The sequence below is a fragment of the Cervus elaphus genome, chromosome 26 (assembly GCF_910594005.1).
Source record: "Cervus elaphus chromosome 26, mCerEla1.1, whole genome shotgun sequence".
In the NCBI taxonomy this organism is placed as follows: domain Eukaryota; kingdom Metazoa; phylum Chordata; class Mammalia; order Artiodactyla; family Cervidae; genus Cervus; species Cervus elaphus.
The window spans coordinates 16,550,467-16,572,142 of NC_057840.1; the positions used below are offsets into that span (position 1 = coordinate 16,550,467).

The 21,676-nt window shown below is 40.1% G+C and overlaps 1 protein-coding gene across 12 annotated transcripts in view; it reads right to left on the reverse strand.

The window, feature by feature from the left end:
- Positions 1 to 21,676, reverse strand: part of EPB41L2 (erythrocyte membrane protein band 4.1 like 2) — a 205,862-nt gene that overhangs the window by 126,982 nt on the left and 57,204 nt on the right. The gene's annotated exons all lie outside the window — the stretch shown is intronic.

The window sequence follows — 21,676 nt, forward strand, 5'->3', positions numbered from 1 at the left end:
ACTAGTGGTTTGATGGTACAGTGGAGAGCAGTTTGCTTCAAAGCCAACACACTTTTCCACCAATGCTGCATTACCTCAATTTCAACACCCTTGTTTACCAGATGAGTAAACTAAACCCAAAGAAGTGAAATAACTTATAAATAAGATTACTCTGTGGGTTTCTGGCAGAGAAGCTACAAACTAGGTCCAGTACCATTTAAATTATTTCCAGTAAGGCTTTAAACACATTGAAATACATAAAACACATATGCTGAAAGGTCTTAAATATAAAAAATTGCTCATATAAATGTGTATCTATTGCATCTGTCTTCAGAAGATCCTATATAGGCTTGCTTTGACACTGTTTTATTGTTTCATGAAAAGGGGAAATTAGTTTATCCTCAGAATACTACTTCAGTATTCAAGGGAGTTGGTTGGGCATAGGGTGGGGGATATTTTTCCTATATTTGTATAGCTAAGTTGATGTATAAATTAAATTAAACCCAGTAAAATTATTTCTTGACTTGTACAAAATGTCTTATTTCCTGACTTTGAGGAAAAGGAATGTAACTGAATGGGATGCAAGGATGCAGTAACCTGATGGTGACTCAAAGCTCCAAGACCATACAGGACACCAACTCTGTGCAGAAAATAAAGTTCTCAGTGTCACAGAAAGACAGTGAGCAGAAGAGTTCCTTTCAGTCTCCCCTCTCCCCATTATTCATCTAGCCTCCATTGGAGAAGCATATATCATCTGTCAAGCCAGAAAAAAAGAAGTACAATTTTCTAACATAACCCTAAAATAACCTAAAAGGTACTCCAAAAAATAAAAAATAACCCCTCTGTTTTTGAACTCTACTGATTTCACAGAGAATCCAACTTTGCTATATACCAATCATCATGCAAGACTATCCTTCCTGAACAAAACGTGGAGAAAAGTTTTATGATTCTCTCCATCTGGATGAATTTCAACTTGTCTATAAAATTTTCTAACAGTCCACATCTCATAGGATCATTGCCATTCGATGTCGACAAAAAGAAAAAACCAAACAAACAAAAAAACCGAAACAACTACTACGCTAGTTCCACAGCCTCTGGCTAAGTTATCTTTTGACCACACACCACAGTTTAACTTTTCTCAGGCGCTGAACCCATAATAATTTGCACAACTGCACATAAGTCACTCACAAAGTTTCTTTCCCATCATGTTTTGTAAAACATAACATTAGAAAGTACTACAGATTTATGAGACTCTGGGCAAGAAAAATTCCATATGACCCCAGATTTTTACAGGGGGTTTGGGGTGACAGAGCAGGAGCAGGTACAGGAGGGAAGCAAAAGAATAAAGGGCTGGCAGTTGGGACTCTCTAAACAAAAAGTTCATGTTCTGAAACCATCTAAGAAGTGTTAGGACAAAGCAGTAACAAATGCCCACCCCTCCTTTTTTTTTAAACTTCAAAAGTCAAAAGCATCACTATCAGAATTACACATTCAGACCAGTACAGTAATTCAGCATTTACTTTAAAATGTATTATTTTCATTTCACTTACATCTGAGAAAACTTTGCTGAGGTCCCCCTTTGCCCCAGACATTGGTCTAAGCCCTCAGGACTGGAAAGTTTTTCCCCACACCAGTCCTCAGGAATTTCACAGTCTAGCAGGGAAGACCGATATATAAACAATTATACTACATGGGATAAGGACTGTAACAGAGGTACAGTCGGGACACAGCAAAGTGGACAAGTTCCTTGGGGAGGACAGGAAGGCATTATAGGCTTACAATGTTTAGGCTCATTCATCTCTCATTTGAGATGAACAAATGATTCTGCTAATAGCGTGGTAATGAGTCTCCTTGCCTTAGAGATTAAAAAAATAATTATCACAAAGCCCATCACATACAAAGCAGAAACAAAGATCTTGCTAGCACCTGGGCAATACCATCCACATGACCGAGCAAAATGGGATTCTTATAAAACAAATAAAGAACCAAAAGGGATCTCAGCTCTTATGTACCTCCTGTCCTTGCCTTTCACAGACGGGTAACCTGAAACCCAGAAGTTAGGTCACCTGTCCAAGTTACATAGTAAATCAGGAGCAGAAGCCAGCCTGGATGTCAGATTCTGCCTAATAACTCTACTCGCCTTTCCCCACTGCAGACTGTCCTGCCTGGATGTGACGGTAAGGGCCGAGACACTCTTCAGAAGATACCCAGCAACAGAGAGCTTTTATGGCTGTCCAAGGGCCAGAAGAAACAAAGATCTCTGATGCTAGGCACCCAGCTGACCCCCCAAAAGCTCCTCAACTCTGCCCTACCCTCTGGATCCAAGAAAAACCCTACACCTTCCCACTCCCCCAAAAAGTATATTTCCAAAATAAAGAAGTCATTGTCAAGAAATTATCTCATCTCCCCAATCTGCAATAACATTAAATTCACGTGTGAACAGTCTGGACATAACTCCATGCTGTCACTTAACTAAGTCTATAAGATGAAGGTACCAGCAGATAAACTACCTATATAATAGGATTCTTATGAGCATCACAGGAGAACCTACATGACAGCTACTAGTCAAGTGCAATATGTTACATAAATGCAAAGGACTATTAAACACACAATTTCAATCATCAAAAAATTCACCTAGGCTTTCTCCTCAAAATGGCTGAATATACCATTACACTTATTCTTAAGTCAAACATTAACCTACAGTAATCTACCACCATTTATTTTTTCCTCAACCTGTAGAAAGAAAACTGCTCCCCGACCCTAAAGCTACCCTCCAGAGTTTCCCTTCTTTTCTTTCTTTCCCTTTAAAACAACCACTACTATTTCCAAGACCCCTACTAGAACCACATAAACAGGAAACCTGCCAACATGAGGCTCTTATCAAGAAACATGTTGCAGAAAGTTTAGCAGAGCAGAGAAGCCACAGAAATGCTAAGGTGCATGCAACGTACAGAGCCCAGCTCTGTACAGTGTCGTCAGGCTCTGGGGACACGCAGCCCCGTCTGGGGTCCTGTCCTCACTTCGCGTGCCTCACTATCTTCCTTCAGCCTGCCATCTGCATGGTTTGGGCACTTGTTTGAGGACCCAGAGTACTTCCACCCTCCACACCTTTATTACCTCCATATTCTGAAACTCTCACTCCACTCATTTCTTTCTGTAGCTTCACCTTTAAAACTTAGCTCTCCAAATCTGAATTATGAAAGAAAACCCTAAGCATAAGTGATAATACATTCTCAATCCACAGCCCCTTCCCACCTGAAACAATAAATATCCAACATTAATCTAGAGTGGGGGCTTTCCTGATGGTTCAGTTGGTAAAAAATCTGCCTGCAATGCAGGAGACCCCAGGTTGATTCCTACCATCTCCAGTATTCTTAGGCTTCCCTTGTGGCTCAGCTGATAAAGAATCTGTTTGCAACGCGGGAGACCTGGGTTCCATCCATGGGTTGGGAAGATCCCCTAGAGAAGGGAAAGCCTACCAACTCCAGTATTCTTAGGCTTCCCTTGTGGCTCAGTTGATAAAGAATCTGTTTGCAACGCGGGAGACCTGGGTTTGATCCCTGGGTTGGGAAGATCCCCTGGAGAAGGGAAAGTCTACCCACTCCAGTATTCTGGCCTGGAGAATTCCATGGACTATATAGCCCATGGAGTTGCAAAGAGTCAGACACAACTGAGCGACTTTCACAAGCTAGAGGACTCACCATTATCTGTACCTGTGAGATCCTGAATTCTGTAATTTTAGGTTTTGCTGAGATCCATTCATTGAATGAGGAATTACCCTTTGCCTACTGGTAGCTGTTCATGATACGCACCTGTATAAAACTTGGCTCCATCAGTGCACCAGAAGAGTCCTTAAATAAATAATTACACTACAAAGAGAACAGAGCTACAACACAGGCATGAACATTTCAACAGTCACTGACTTGATGAGGGAAGAATGCTTTCCAAGGTGACGCCGGCGCTGACCTTGAAGGAGAAGGAGGGCTGACGGTAAGCGGGTCGGAGCACACTCCCCGCCGTGGGAACAGTGAGGGAAGGCACAGAATCACCAGAGATAAAAAGCACTGCTGAGGACGGCGAGTCCACACCTCATCTGCCCGGAATACGGGCTGGGCAATGGAGGAACTGGGACAAGGGAGGCAGTAGCCAAATAACGAGTGATCAGTACGCTAAGCTCAGATGTTTCAACTCTGTCCTGTAGGCAATGAAAAATAAGATTCATTTTGCATTTCGGGAGGATGGCTTCGGCACTCATGTGATAACAAATGCCACGATAAAAGGAAACTGGTTAAGCAGAGGCTCCAGTGATGCAGAAAATAGCATCCAAACTGACACAGAGGCAACAAGGAAGCAAATGAAGAGATGAAGTCAGTAAATATTTAGTAGTTAAAATGGACAGGATTTGAGCAGTGGGAGTCAGGGAGAACGAAGTTCCCAGGTTCCTGGCAGTCAAAGGTCAGACAGTGGGAACATGAACCTACAGATAAGACTTCCAAACAGAATACGAAAGACGGATGAAAGAAGCCCAAGCTTCCACTTTTAACACATTTGGACTGAGTGACTGTGTGACATCTGGGTGAAAAATCAGGCCAGCTGGAGATATGTGTCTGAACCACAGAGCCTAGGTTTCCATGCCAAGATTTAGAACTACTTGGTCAATCAGTGTGATTTGAAGCTACAGAAGAGATGAAACCCAAGGCAAGACAGAGGTTAAAAAAAAAAAATGCTCATAGTAAATAACCGGGCAGGGAGCAAAGAACCTATGAAGGAGGGTGGGAAGGACCAGAATAAGATAAAGACATCAAACCAAGCAGGTATTGCCCCAAAAGAAGAGCTGGGCTGGGAGCAGTGGACAACAGGCGAAGGGCAGAGTGCTTCTGGTAACAAATACGGTTTTGCAGGCATCACGAAAGACTGCTGATAGCCTCAAAGAGTGGTCCAGTGGATAGTCGAAGAAAAAGACAACTGGCTAAAGGGAAAATACTGAAGAGAGGGGAGTAAACTATATCTCTGAAATTTAATGCCAGAGAAGAGGCTGGAAGAAACGACAGTAACTACAAGAAGTACGGCTGCGAAACAATGCTTTTGGTGGGAAAGATGAAGAGGGAGAGGTTCAAGATGCAAAGGAGAGAAAGGAAAATGAACGCCAGGAAGCTCAGAAGAGAGGGACGGATTTAATCTGGGACGGCAAGAGGGGCATCTCTAGCCCAGAGACGGGACCTGGAAACATCCACGGACTAGAAGAGGAAGAGGTGTAAGGAAAATGCAACCAAAGAGGAAATATGGTCAGTCTCCTAGAACACCGTCAATGATAATCCTCTTAGCATTCGTGTTAACACAGGATTCAAAATGGGTTAAACGTAACCATTTTCAACATGGAAAATTATTGGTATTGTAAGTTTTTCAAAATTGGGGATGCTCCGCATAATCTTCTACCTTAACTGATTTGTAAATCAGTACCTATTAAATTATCAATAATATCATAAAATGAGTGCCCTCTTCATATCACTATAGATGCCCAGAAAAAGAAGCTAAAAAAATAAGTCACTGAAATCGCAAGGTTTGGAGAAGGGTATTTTGTTTTGCTTCAATCACAGCATGTGCCAAGGGCTTGGTTAAATGTATTTACAAGATACAATAACCGTAACTGTAATTCCTGTTCTCAAACTGTGAAGCCTGTGTCTCAATAAAATGCCAGTTTAAAAGACAAGACAATAAAGACCACGGTCACCACCAGAACCCCATAAGAATATGTGAAAGGTTATAAAACAAAACTCCTTTTATAGAGTTGAATCCTTTCCAGGGTGGGCCTTTAAGACATTCTGACAGTACACACAAATACTATCTCTGGAACAAAACCAAAACGGCCCAGCTGCGAGACATCTTCCACTGAAGTTGTAACTGACTCAATGGCAGTCCTTCCTTTGAGCAAGAGAGTCTATAAAAACCAGAAGCAGAGCTATTTTCCCCTACAAACTGCTGACTGGAATCACTTTCTCCTGACCCAAACTGCAGCTTTATTAAAAAGCAAAAATAGACAGCATGGCCAGTATAACTCCATAATAAATCTGTAAAAGAAAACATACATAAAACTTGAAAAAAGTATATATATATAAATATATATATATATTTTTTTTTCATTAAGAAAAATCCCCAACTAAACTGAAACTATAATACATGGATATACACATTTTTTAAATTACAGTCTATCACCATCACAAACAGGAAATTTGGATCTGCCATAATAGAAATTTTTCCCCAAATGCCTTAATAGAAAATTTTCCCCAAACCTCTAAGGAGTAGTACTAACCAAAAATAACTAGATGAATATTAGTGTTAATATCCTCAATACTGACTTGAACTTTTGATACCTAGATATTTGTGACCGAAAAGGGAAAAAAAGTCAAAGACATTTTGAAATCAATTAGATATAACTCCAACATATGAAAAACAATTCAAGTAGCCAAATCAATACTTTGTGATGTTTCTCAAGCTGGATTTTGACTATGTTCCTATAGCAACATCAACAAAATACTCATACACATACTTCCACACCCAAGATGAAAACCAGTAACCACTTCTCTAGTTTATTCTTACTACAGCTTTCAACCGAAAAAGAAAAAAAAAAATCAGCCTTCCTAAACTTCACTCCAGAAACTTCAAAACCTAAAGTTTTAAATAAATAACTGTTGCAGTTAACCACAAATGTCAAATATTCTCAAATTCTTCAGAAGGGAGGGTGATGACAATTTTGTTACTTCTTTGACAATAACTCATTCTGAACAACAACAACAAAGATGAGAATGGAAGAAATTGCTAACAAATGACTTACTTGGAAAATTATCTAAATTCTAGAGAAATAAAACACCAAAAACTGTGCCAAAATGTACAGCAAAGAGTTCAATATTCTAAAGCCAAGAGATAAGCAACTTTCTCTGTGTCAGATATACTTTGAAAATCTCTTTTGTTGGAATTGTTTTGAAAAAACAAAATATTTAACTAGGATTAATAGGCCTGCCTATTTTGTGAGCAAGCTCTCTGCCTTATTCTTTACAAACATCCCTATTTATGTCTCAAAACATCTCTGCACAGTAAGTATTATCAAGTTCATTTAATAAGGAAATAAACTGAGGCTCAGAGAAATGAATTAACTTGCCTTAAAAAGCATGGAATGCAAAATACTAAAGTGGTTAACTGTCAGTCTTGGAATCAGACAAACCTGAACCTGGATCCTGGCTTAACCTCTGACAACAATGTATGACACAGATGTCTGAGGTTTGAACCTAATTCTATTTTATTTGAAACACGTTCTTTACATTATACCACTATGCTTATGCAAACTCCCAGTTATTCGTCACCACACGCCAAAAAGCAGTCTTGACATAAACAGTCTCACTACCTCTGCCTCATATTTGCACATGGACTTCAGACATTAGGACTTACTATAAATACATGTTCTACTCTAATACATGTCTAGCGTTTAGGATTCCTGGTTTTCACCCAGGCGGCCCGGGTTCGACTCCTGCTGCGGGGAAGGAGATTCTCTGGGCTTCCCTTGTGGCTCAGCTGGTAAAGAATCTGCCCGCAATGCAGGAGACCTGGGTTCGATCTCTGGGTTGGGAAGATCCCCTGGAGAAGGGAAAGGCTACCCACTCCTCCAGTATTCTAGCCAGGAGAATCCCATCCATGGGGTCACAAAGAGTCGGACACGACTAAGTGACTTTCACTTCACTCTAATACATGTTCTCAAAAAATATTTTTTTAGAAATACATAAGGAAAACTTCAAAGAACAAGTGAAAAGTCTTGATCTTTCTAATTTCCAAACATATATGTATATTTCAACAGATCCTTACCCAGCACATAATGTTAATGGCTAGGTATACCACATCATGGGCTTCCCAGGCGGCTCAGTAGTAAAAACAATCTGCCTGCAAAACAGGAGACAGGAGTTTGATCCCTGGGTTGGAAAGACCCCCTGGAGGAGGAAATGGCAACCCACTCCAGCATTCTTCCCCGGCAAATTCCATGGAACAGAGGAGCCTGGTGGGCTACAGTCCATGGGGTCACGCAAGTGTTGGAAATGACTTAGTGACTAAACAACAAAAATACCACATCGTGCCTTTCTTCAAAGCACTAGGAACCATATGAAGAGACCAGAGAAGTGCAAATAAAAAGCCATCTACGTAAACCTGAGAAAGGTGCAAGTTTAGTTGTTCAGTCATGTCCAACTCTTTGCAACCCCATGGACTGTTGCCTACCAGGCTCCTCCATCCATGGGATTTTCCAAGCAAGAGTACTGGAGTGAGTTGCCATCTCCTTCTCCAGAGGATCTTCCTGACCTAGGGATCGAACCCAGGTCTCCCACACTTTAGGCAAATGCTTTACCATCTGAGCCACCAGGGAAGTCCTATAAACTTGTGAGTTAACTATAAACGCATCAAATAAAGTGTATACCTCTTGACACTACAAATACATATACGAGATTTCCCAAAATAGTTTTGATTTCAAACATTCCATCCCACTCTTTGCGCAAGCAAACTTACACGTAATTCCAGATCACACGTAACAAGTTTTTAAGTGAGACAACAATCATCTGATGTAGGCATTTGGGACTAAGACAATGGCAGGCTAGAGTAGCAAACAGAAGAAATTTGAACAGAACTTTGTAAGAAAGGATATATTGTCATTGGTGGGAAAGAGGGACAGTGATATTCAAGACAAGCAGGAATAGTCCTTGGGCAAACTGAAGCAGCAAGATGCCCAAGATGGTTTGGATGTCTGGCAAAGCAGGAAGCAGTGAGCAGGACAGTGGGCTGACCACTATCACTGCATCAGTCACATACAAAGATAAGTCAGAAGTAATGCTGAAATATGATAGCTGGAAAGACTGTTGAGAGCTTTGAAGACAAGGAAAAGGCCTCTGGGCTAACAAAGATAGGTCACGTTGCCTACAGTTTTATTTTGGTGGGTTTTTTCCCTGCAGAGTAAGGGAGCTAATAACAGTTTGTTGTTGTTTTTTTTTAATATCATACAAGCTACCCACTTTTAACCATAAAACTCAATGTTTTTTAGGGTAGTCAGTTGTGCAACCATTACCACAAACAATTTTAGAACATTTCATCAACTCAAAAATAAATCCCAAACATCCCAACTCATTCTACGAGGTCTGATACCAAAGATGTCACAAAAAAGGAGACTATAACCAATACCCCTAATTGAGGCAAAATCCCTCAATAAAATAGTAGTAAACCAAATTCAGCAAGGTATTAAAAAGATCTTATATCATGATCAAGTGTGATTTACTCTAGGAATATAAGGATGATTCAAAAAATGAAATTCAATCAATATAATTATATTAATAGAAGAAAAATACACAATCATCTCAATAGAAAAAGAATTTGACAAAATCCAACATCCTTTCAAGATAAACAAACTAAAAAAATAAACTAAAAATAATAAAAATAAAAGGAAACTTCCCCAACATGCAAAGAGCATGTACAAAAACCCACAGCTGACATCATACTAAACAGCGAAGGCTGGAAGCTTCCCCCTAAGATCAGAAACAAGACAAGATGCCCCCGTCACAACCTCTGATCATTCTATTCAGTGCTGTGCTTAAGTTCAAGCCAGGGCAACTAGGCAAGAAAAATAAAAAGCATGCAAATAGGAAAGGGAGAAGTAAACTATCTCTACTTGCAGATGACATAATTGTAATAAATAAAAATCCTTAAAAATACATTTAAAAAGCTAATGGGTACAGGAAAGGTGCAGGATATAAAATGAATATGTAAACTGAGTTGTATTTCTATACGTAAGCAATACTATACGTAAGCAATAAACAATCCAAAAATATCTCGCTTAGCATCAAAAAGAGTAAAATACAAGGGTAAATTGTGAAAAAAAAAAAGGTAAATTTAGATAAGGAAGTATAAGGCTTGTACAGTGAAAAGTATGTAACAGTATTCAAAAAAAATCAAAGACCTAAGTAAATCCATGTTTATGGATTCAAGTACTTAGTATTGTTAAGAGCCCATTGACCGTCAAACAACTGTGATAACACAGACATAGAGAACAGACTTATAGACACAGGGGCGGGGGGCGGAAGGAGAGGGTGAGCGCTATGGAGAGAGGAACATGGAAACTTACATGACCATATATAACACAGACAGCCAATGGGAATTTGCTGGATGACTCGGGGAACTCAAACACGGGCTCTGTAACAACCTAGAGGAGTGGGAGGGGGAGGGAGATGGAAGGGAAGCTCAAGGGAGGGGACATACGTATACCTATATGACTGATTCATGCTGATGTTTGACAGAAGCCCGCAAAATTCTGTAAAGCAATCATCCTTAATTAAAAAACAATTCTTTTAAAAAAAGAGACAGGAAAAGAATCAATTGGAGTAAGGTATATCTAACAGGGAGGAAAAGGCCAGTGAAAGGAAGAACACAGAAGAAAAGATATCCAGAGGAAGTTATATCTAAATTGAGACCTGAGAGTAGAATATTGCTAGCAACATGTACAAAAGCCTAGACATGACAGAAAACCTGATATATGAGCTAAATTCAAAGAGGAAACCTGACATCTGAAACTCAATAAGTAAGTTAAAATCCAAAACTGCAAGAATAAAAGTGACGTTACAAAGTTTGAGGCTCTTCTGAAAAGTTAAGTGGTACCATGAAAGGATTTTAAGCTTAAAACCAAAAGACTTTAAAACTACAATTCTGACTACAATATGAAGAACAAAAATTTTTTAAACTGTGGGAGGAGGGGTGACAGGAAAACCAGACAGAACATTACATATCTATTATATAGATATTGCATATCTAAGAAACGCTGCTGCTGCTGCAAATTCGCATCGGTCACGTCCGACCCTGTGCGACCCCATAGACGGCAGCCCACCAGGCTCCCCCGTCCCTGGGATTCTCCAGGCAAGAACACTGGAGTGGGTTGCCATTTCCTTCTCCAGTGCATGAAAGTGAAAAGTCAAAGTGAAGTCGCTCAGTCGTGTCCGACTCTTAGCGACCCCATGGACTGCAGCCCACCAGGCTCCTCCGTCCATGGGATTTCCCAGGCAAGAGTACTGGAGTGGGGTGCCATTTCCTTCTCCATCTAAGAACTGATAGCTGCATTAATGTATAAAAAATAAAATATTAGCAAATAGGTAGCCAGTCTCTGCTTCCTCATCTCCAAAGAGAATTTTGCCATTGCAATTTCAATTTTGAAAGCAACTTGACTGATTTATCGTGGAACGGGCTGAGTTGCTAAAGAACAGATCCATAGAGAACTCAGCGGGGACTCAAACTGAAGCTGAGAGCTGGTGTTCACTGTTTGGGGGGAGGCTGGCTGAAAGGGAAGAGTATGAGAGCTCTTTTTAAACTGTGATGAGGAAGAATAAGAAAAATTCATAAAGTGATATGGAGAATTTTTAAGTTTTGCAGTTATTATAAAACCACATTCTGGTGTTTCAAGAGACCAGAGTAAACACATAAGTGGTTTGTCAATTCTTTGTCAATGTTAAGACCTGTATTTCTTTGACCACCACAGCTAAAACTGTACCCCAAGACAGCTCAGGTCGTGCAGGTTATAGGATCTGACGAGAGACAGTATCAGTGGAAGGAATGGATAAATTCAAGCAATATTCAATTGGTAGAATGATAAGAATTTGGCAACACATCAGAGTTAAGAGAGAAAGATAAAGAGCAATTAATTGGGCAGCAAAGTCAGTCACTAAAATAGTTATAGAAGGAGGAACAGAGGGTTTGGAGACAAATTAAATGAGTTAAATTAGGTAACAAAGAGGTATGTAAAAAAAAGAAAAAACAAAATGAAAAAAAAAAAAGAGGTATAGATGAATAAGCTAATAGTAAAGATAGAATGGACTTAAAGAAAAATAACTCAATCCAGAGGAAGACAGAAAAAGAAAGGGGTTAAAAAAAAAAAAGAATGAAAAGATGGAACAAACAGAAAACAAAGACCAAAATGGTGCCCAGCAACAATTAATTAAAAGCAAATGGCCCAAATGTACCAACTAAAAGAGATTGTCAGAGTAGGTAAATGATCCATTCCTAAGTAAGTTGTGTACAAAAAAAATCTACTTTAAATATTAGGAATGTGAACAAGAGAAATGGCATGAAGAAGCAAACTGTGCTTTGTACAGAATGAATTGTGATGGCAAATCAAAGAGACAGCCCTAGACAGCAGAAATGAGGTGTTTTATTTCCTATAAGACTGAGATGGGGAAAGGTCTAGAAAAAGAATTGATAATATTATAACTAACTGTGGTCGCTATACTATGTTAGGGTATAAGGAAGTGTCCTGAACATGCTTAAAACCTAATTATATAAGCAAATTTTTGTTGCTAAACTGTATAATCTTGGTTCAAAGTCCATGACATGGAACCCCCAGAGGCTCTGAAACTAACATATATCAATTTTAAGCCTGTGATACTTCTTTACTACTCTGATTTCCACTTTCCCTTTCTATTAGCTAACCGAGTAGAATGTGCACCACATGACTGTCTCTTCTTCCACACCAACACAGACCATGATGGCAGTCATATTAGGGGGGTGGGGGGCGGTTGCAGTTTAAGAAATCTGTGTACCATACCAAGTATTGTCACCAAATGCCAAACCTACACAGAACATTAAAAAGCAGAGACATAACTGTGCCAACAAAGGACCGTATAGTCAAAGCTATGATTTTTCCAGTAGTCATGTATAGATGTGAGAGGTGGACCATAAAGAAAGCTGAGCGCCAAAGAATTGATGTTTTTGAACTGTGGCATTTGAAAAGACTTTTGAAAGTCCCCTGGACTGCAAGGAGATCAAACCAGTCAATCCTAAAGGAAATCAATCCTGAATATTCATTGGAAAGACTGATGGCCACCTGATGCGAAGAACTGACTCATTAGAAAAGACCCTGATGCTGGGAAAGATTGAAGGCAGGAGGAGAAGGGGATGACAGAGGGTGAGATGATTGGATGGCATCACCGACTCAGTGGACAGGAATTTGAGCAAGCTCTGGGAGTTGGTGATGGACAGGGAAGCCTGGTGTGCTGCAGTCCATAGGGTCACAAAGATTTGGACATGACTCAGCGACTGAACTGACTGACTGACACCAAGTATGCATTTATAGGGGCTTTACAGTTTACAAAGCCTTTACCACTTCCCAATTACACTCATATTTAAATTTAAGCTAAGAGACTTCTGATGTGTCTAATTTATATTTTGTATAATAGAAAGCTCTTACTATTGCATACCCAGTTTATTTTGCTAGGCTTCAAAAATCTAATGCTATAGTAGTATTTTTATTTTTTTACTCCCAGAACACCTACATTATTTAAAACAGCAATGTCCAATGATATCTGAACTTCACCAGATATACAGACTGCAGCCATGAAATTAAAAGATGCTTACTCCTTGGAAGGAAAGTTATGACCAACCTAGATAGCATATTAAAAAGCAGAGACATTACTTTACCAACAAAGGTCTGTCTAGTCAAGGCTATGGTTTTTACAGTGGTCATGTGTGGATGTGAGAGTTGGACTATAAAGAAAGCTGAGTGCCAAAGAATTGATGCTTTTGAACTGTAGTGTTAGAAAAGACTCTTGAGAGTCCCTTGGACTGCAAGGAGATCCAACCAGTCCATCCTAAAGGAGATCAGTCCTGAGTGTTCACTGAAAGGGCTGATGTTGAAGCTGAAACTCCAATACTTTGGCCACCTGATGAGAAGAACTGACTGAAGAGTCAGAAGAACCAGAAACATTAGAAGACCCTGATGCTGGGAAAGATTGAGGGCAGGAGGAGAAGGGGACGACAGAGGATGAGGTGGCTGGATGGCATCACCAACTCGATGGACATGGGTTTGAGTAAACTCCAGGAGTTGGTGATGGACAGGGAGGCCTGGCGTGCTGCAGTCCATGGGGTTGCAAAGAGTCGGACACGACTGAGTGACTGAACTGAACTGAACATGTATACTTCTTTCTACCAAGTTCTAAGATTCAAAATTACAGCCAAAAATTCTCAATGAACATTTTGAGGTGTTGTACTAATTACAAGGAAGGATGGGAACAATATGAATACCTAGTATACTTAACATCTTATCTTTGCTTTAACTCCTCTTTAGAAAAGGATATTAGTATTTGCAAGAGAGAAGCATAAAAATATTTTTTCAAGCTTTTACTTTGAGAAGACCGTGAAAAGTTCACATCCATGGTTATAATTTGTTTCTCTTGGATCTAAACATACACCCACCCATTGGCTTCAGAAAAGTGCTTGGCCAGAAACCCTAGGACAGTGATACTTCCTGGAAATTTCAATTGGAAAGAAAAAGTATCCTATCCATGAAGGGATCGCCAGTAGCAAATAATGCAAACGTTCTTTTGTGTTAATACCAATTTGTAAAAACCTATTCTTACACAAAAGATACATTCATTCATTCAACAAATATTTCCTGTACAACTATTAAGAAGGTAATTTACAAAAAGATTCTCATTTACTTGATACATGGTATGATTTTATTAATTATTAAGCAAAACAGTTAAAAAATGTTTTATTTATCCAGTTTTCAAGGGCAATTCCCAGTCCCCCAATTCCTCTTTGCTATTGACTGGCTGTCTCTCCATGTAAACGATAGATTCCCAGGGGCAAAGACTGTAGTCTTACATCTATATCCCCCACAACCCAATGTAACACCTATCATACAGTAAAGGAAGCCAGAGGAATGTTTGATGAATGGACTGATAGGTCATACTCAATTAGTAGTACAAACAAAAATCCCAGTAAAAAAAAAAAAAAATTAAATTCAGTACAGTTGTCACTCCTGACCCTTTCCTCACTCTTCACCAGGCTCACAGCGCTGTTCTTTTCCCTATAGGTACTTCTACTGCTGAAATGACCGTTTTTGAATTCTTGGCATCAGTCTTCCTCACTGTGAAGTTATGTGCAGCTCTGTCTTCGTCCTCATCTTTAAATGCCCAGCCTGGCTCACAGTAAGACTGGGCACAAATCTGTCTCATAATAAAGAGCAACAAATACCAAAGACACCTACTTAAATCAGTACTGCCAAGCTTCAGGTTATCACTCTGCTGTAAAAACAAAGTACTTAACTGGTAACAGTGAGGTTTACTATTAAAATTAGGTTAAGTAAATATTTGATCCTAGTCACCGGTACAATAAATACCACCCAAAAACCTCAGCACCAGATTTTATTGCACAGAAATACAAAAGTGTTACTGGAGTTGGAAATTTCACCTAGAAGCCATAAATAAAAGAAATATAAAAGGAGGCTTCCTTGGGTAGATGCCTTTAACTGAGGGTAAAATTCACTGGCACAGATACCCAGGGAAATCCGGTAATTCCCTATAAAACCTGGCATGTAGTATTTCTGCAACACAGATATTTGCCATTATGCCTCTTCCTTCAAAGAAATAATAGCAATGAAAATTTCTGAAAGGCTTCCAGTGGCTCTGCAGGGACTACGGACACCAGACTGCTCCGTATAATCTCCCGGGTTCCGCACCGACTGACTCCAGGCCAGATACGAGGCTCGTCTTCTGCTTCTCTCTCACACATCCCGAGCTGCAGCCACACCAGCCTCCTCGACAAGAAACGCTTCCGTGTCCTCATTAATGCTGACTCTCCTCTGTCTAGACTGTCCACTTCCCCTGTCTACACTTGAGGGAAAAAAAAAAAAAAACCAACCCCAGCTTCCAGGTAGGAGGTTAAAAACAAGCAGTTTGTGACCAAACCTAACAATAGCTCTGTTACTGACTTTTAGAAAACAGAATAAAACATGGGGGCGGGGGAGGCAATCAAGTTATTTGTGAGTTTATGGTACATACACACTCTCACAAATCACAAGGCTCTCAAAGGGAAGTCTGGTGAACCAACCTAGCAGGGAGTGTCTACCACTCCAGAAGGACCCACTGGCAAAGGATGCAGGATGCCGAGATGGCGAAGGCAGACTTAAATGGAGAGTAACACAGCCCCTTCTCAGAGACGGCCCTGAGGTACACACAGTGAGTGAAGGCGATCCTCCAAATGGACAGAACCAGGAGCAGTCAGATCTGATCAGGAATCACACTTCATGGACAAGCTATCCCCAGAGCCATGGCTCCTGCCTACCTAGTCATACACCCCACGAACCACACAACTTGGTGATCCAAGAGGGTAATTTACGGCTACACAACAGGACAGGGCAGGGTAGAGCACTGTCCGGGGGGAAATCTCAACAACGCGGCTGATCGCTGACATCTGATCTGGATGGAACTGAAGCCAGAGGGAGGGACATCACCGGGACAGCGTGTTCTGTGAGACAATACTCTGCCTCTGGATGCAGCAGGCCAACAGAACTTTATGTGGTCTGTCCTTGGAAGGGGGAAGGATTGTACCTGCAGTTGACCTGTGTAAGCTGAACTAAAAGGATGTACACACAATTATGCATTCTACTTAAATGTATGGAACTGTGTGTATACATATATGTGTGTGTGTGTGTGTGTGTGTGTGTGTGTGTGTGTGTGTGTATATACATATATATCAGACAAATGGTGGAATGTAGCACTCCTAATAATCTACTTAGCAGCTACATCTAACTTCCCCCTCTGTCACCATCCCCCTGATATTTTCCTCCCACCAAAGAATTTTCCTGGATCTATTCAAGCCATTTGGGTTCAGCCATAATTCGAGTGTCTCATATCTTCCTCAATCCCTTTTTTATCTCCTCCCATTATCACCTGTGATTCCATGTTAACCATACCAGAACATCTAACTCAATGAATGCTGAATGAAACAACAGAACAGCACAGATATAACAAGATCTAGAAACTTGTTCCTGCTGGCTTATCATCTATATATCAAGAGTAAATACTCTTCCCATTGGATCCTAGAGTAATAAGAGCCAGGCTTAAGGCGCTTTTCTCTTCTGGAAGAAGACTGGTCGAAGCATCCACCAATCCCCTGGGGAGGATCTCCTCTCACCTCAGCCTTTAATGTTGCTGACGTCGTTTAGTCGCTCAGTCGTGTCCAATTCCTTGTGACCCCGTGGACTGCAGCCCACCTCGCTCCTCCGTCCACGGGATTCCCCAGGCAAGAATACTGGCGTGGGTTACCAGGGCATCTTCCCGACTCAGGGATCGAACTGGAGTTTTCAGTGTCTCCCGCACTGTCAGGCAGATTCTTTACCACTGAGCCACCTGGGAAGTTTATTTCTGCCATGGAGTTTAGTGTTAACAGGATCTGTCCCACACCAACTGCGTACTTATCTCTAAAAGAAACAGATGGGATGGCATGACACAGGGCTTGGTATCCCTGTCTAAAACCAGCCCAGCTGATGGCTAGACATATACAAACACTGTAATCCCGGGGTACCTCTGCCCCAGATGACAGGAGCCGGGCCACCACAGAATCAGCTCTTGTTGGAAATCAATGAGCCAGCTGTCCAAGACGAGCCAGGGCTTATGTGATAGGATCTTTCCTTGTTTCAAAGGCTTCTTAACAGTTCTAATATAGACCTATTATGCTTTTATGATCCTGGAAAACATCCAAAATGATTCGCCTATCCTTTTCTGACTCATATATCTTTAGGCAATAAATGTATACACTTTCTACTAATTGAGAACTTTCAAGTGAGTCCATCTAATGAATGAATGCCCTATGGAGTAACATTTCCAAAATTAAGCACTACTATCTTAAGAATTTACAGATACAGAAAATAAACTCACGGTCACCAAAAGGAAAGGGAAAGAGGAATAAATTGGTAGTATGGGACCAACAGATGCACACTACCATATATCAAAGAGAAAAACAAGGCTTTACTATATAGTGCAGAGAATTATATTCAGTATCCTGTAATGAACTCTAACTGAAAAATAATATAGATATATATAACCGAATTACTTTGCTCTACACTTGAAACTAACAATGTGCTACTGATGTGCTCAGTCACGGCCGACTCTCTGTGACCCCATGGACTGTAGCCCACCAGGCTCTTCCGTCCATGGAATTTGCCATGTCCTTCTCCAGACACTAACAATACTGTAAATCAACTATACTTCAATTTACAGGAGAAGAATTTAGATATACATTTGCCAAGGGCAAACAAGCATGTTTAAAAGGACAGTGCTGTTGTTCTACCTCATATGTAAATTAAGATAAAACCCTGGAAATGCTCAGCTGTAATGGTAACAATTGCTGTTCCTGAATGTGGACAATGGGAAATTTTGCTTTATTTGTATTTTTCTATATTAACAAGCTTTTCCCACTAAACATATAATTAAGAAATGTTTTAATAAACTAAAATCCACTAAAACAAAGAAATATGAGTTTCCCCCTTCATTTCTGTACCCCTACTTTAGCAGTTTTAAAAGCAGTACAAAAGAAGATGGCCAAGTCCCAGCAGAGTCATAACAACCTGGTCGTGTGCCACGGGGCATAGATCTACCTGAAACACAGGGATACATTCATGCTGTTCCCCTTCGAGCTTGGCACTATCCACAAGAAATCACTGGACTCCACGAAGCACATGCTTGCAGACACTGTTACATCAGAGGCCTTTTTTAAAAGTTCGATTTTAACTGGATTTAAAAGAATGAAAGGAATTTCCTGGATTTTATCAGGGCAATTTCCCAAAAGATTTTTGCCCCCACTTCTTAGTACAAGGATTAAAGCCACTTAGCAAATTAGAGGGGATACTTGCCACTTAAAATGCTATTAAGAACATATAAATTAAGAGATCTTTAAAAAGCAGTACCTGTTCGAAGAAGCTGTTTTAACAGTTTTCTGTGAAGTTAGTCAAAAAGCATCAAATCTCTGAATAAAGGAGGGGATCTACTTTTGGACCACACAACGCTATAGAGAGATGGGGACCACATATCTACAGTCAAGAAAGAGCCTTATGTTTTATCATCACGTGACAAGTTATCACTGTCAAGTTTTCACTACAACTTCATTAAAATACCAAGCCACACACACACACACACAATATAACACAGCAGAAGGAGGACAGCGACATATTTTTCGGAACTGCAAAATGGCATCTGCAGAACGTCTCAAAGGAATGACAAAGGCACTTCTTTAGCCCAAACAAAGAGAACAATGTTTCCACCAGGACACTACAGGACTATTGCATTTCAGGGGGGAAAGGCAGCAAAAATTAACACAAAACAGAGCTCAAAGTGTAGAATGACAGTCTGTGGGGAAGAATTAAAAGAAACTATTGAGAACACAAGTTTCACATGTTACAGTGCACAAAATTAAAAGAGGGCTTGAGGTTTTAAAAGTTGGGTGATTTCATTAAATTTGAAAAGAAAATTACCTTTAAAATTCAAAATGTGAAATTACTTATCGGTTGAATCAATTAACTGTTTTAGATTCACAAATACCATGCATCTATGTTGTTTAGAAGATGGCTTACAATCTACGCCAGCACATGGATCATTTCACTTCATTTCCCATGAGCACTCTATTAGAAATGTACTATCAATGCCTGCATTTTATAGATAAGGAAACAGACTTGCAGATACAAAACGATTCAGCAACAGGCAGATCTGAGTTTCAACTCTAACTCTTTCACTCAGTAGCTACAAGACTTTGACTTTCTTTCCAAGATACTTTGACTTGCAAGCTAGCAACACCAAACAATGTTCACAAGGATTACAGACAAACTATTGTCAAAAACAGGACAAGAAAATTCCTAAAACAGCATATACTACAATGGAACTAAACGCTTATTAAATGGAGGTGGAGGTGAAGTGGTGATATACCCACTCAATCATGTAATGTCTTTAAAGCACTGATATGAAAAGGACTTTAGAAATGCCTTCAAGGGAAAAAAAAAAGTTGTGAGAGAATGCCAGGAGTCAAGGTTAATTACAAAATATAGTAAATAGCTGAATATATTTAATGGAAAAAGATCACAAGGAAGACAAACTGATAGTTTCTCACTTTTATCTGAAGGGTATATACTTAGTTATCTTCAGTGGAGAGTGCCCTAAAAAAACAATTTGATGACTTTTGTACTGTAGGAAAAAAACAAGAGGTAGACTCTGATTCAAGTCAGTAAAACCAGTAACAAAGTTACCGACAGGTCAAATTTTCTCATAACTAACATTTTCTCGTAAATTTGTTAGCCCTACTGTGACTCTCTATCCACCTCTTCTTCCTACACTCCAGCTCTGATCACATCACTTCACCTATTTGGAAAACTGCAGAAAGAAAACCCAAATTCTTCCACCTGAAATACAGTCTTCTAAGGCTCTGGCCACACCCTCCTTTCTAACTTCTCTGCTCAGTAGGATGCATGATGATTTCTAGTCTTGAGGGAGGAAAACTCCCAAGAGTCTCCAGGCTTACTCCTCCAGCTTCTTCTCAGAAGTGAGCAAGCCAAGAAGCATGCCCATCACAACCACCACCATCAGGCAAAATGCAGCCACCAGCTATGCCCCATCCAAAGACGGCCATCCGTCTCTCCTCCAAGTGCCCACAACACTCCCTTACCCCCTTCCAGAGCTCTGCACTTTCTGTAGTACCGGCCCTAAGAGCACATCTTAGCCACCATACTTAACAAGTCTGTCTTATCTCTGGATCCCCCAAAGCAAAACACACACTACTTTGCACAAAGTTATGCTTAGTACATTTGAGGAGAAAGAGATGAGTATAAGAAAACGCTTTTTAAAAAACAAACTGTGCACCTGTTTTTTCAGACAATTCCTGGCACTGTCATCTTATTTTTCTATTATCCAAGATAATCACCTTAACGATTCAATAAAGTAAGCCTAATATTAAATTAAAGGGCCCTCTAACAGAATAAACACTATTTTGGCACATTTATAACAAGAAATGTCATGCCATCTTTTTAAGATTCATATAAGGACAATGTGAGGAGTGTGAAACAACTATCTTCACCTGTATGACTGGTTCTCGTGGGTTAAGAATGACCTAAAGGATCACCACCTATAAAAAGGTACTGAATTCTAAGAGAAGCAAGAAGAAAACAGAAATGGCTCTGAAATAAGTCCTCCAACAATATGTTTGGGGATGTACAGTCCTCCTGAATCATGAGTCTGGGAGGGGCCTGAAAATGTAGCCAATCCTTTGCATCACAGACACAAGAGAATCTAAGAAATTCTGAGCTAAGTGAGGGAATTTTTATTTTTTTAAAGAATATTGTAAGAAAAGGCAGAAACCTAATTTCCTGGCCAGGTTTGTTTTTCCAAAACACGTTTTCCTCTTGGTTTTTCTTTTCCCAGTGTACCTCATACTTCAAAACTTCCAATTCCCCACAGGTGTAAAAACAGTACAAAAATGCAGACTCGTGGCTTTTTTTTTTTTTTAACCACAGCATTTCTGTCATCTCTCCTTGGTGCAAAGCATTCACCAGAGAAAAGTATGGAGGATTTTGCTCCTTTCTCCACTCAGGGTAACACAGAAGATCACAGGAGAAAGCAGGAACAAGGGAAAAGTGCAAGGGAACAGCAGGAAAGCAGGAGATGTACTATTTAATTCTTCTGGAACACTCAAATACAACTGTGTAATTATACAGAACTTTCAGGACGTATCTATGTAAATACAACATAAGCTTATCTTCCAGGAAAGCTGGCCAACCCAAACACCCAAATCTGGACCGTACCACAACCAGCTCTGCGGCTGGTACCTCACTGGCCATCATCCTCTACTTACTTTAGCTGCATAACAGGGC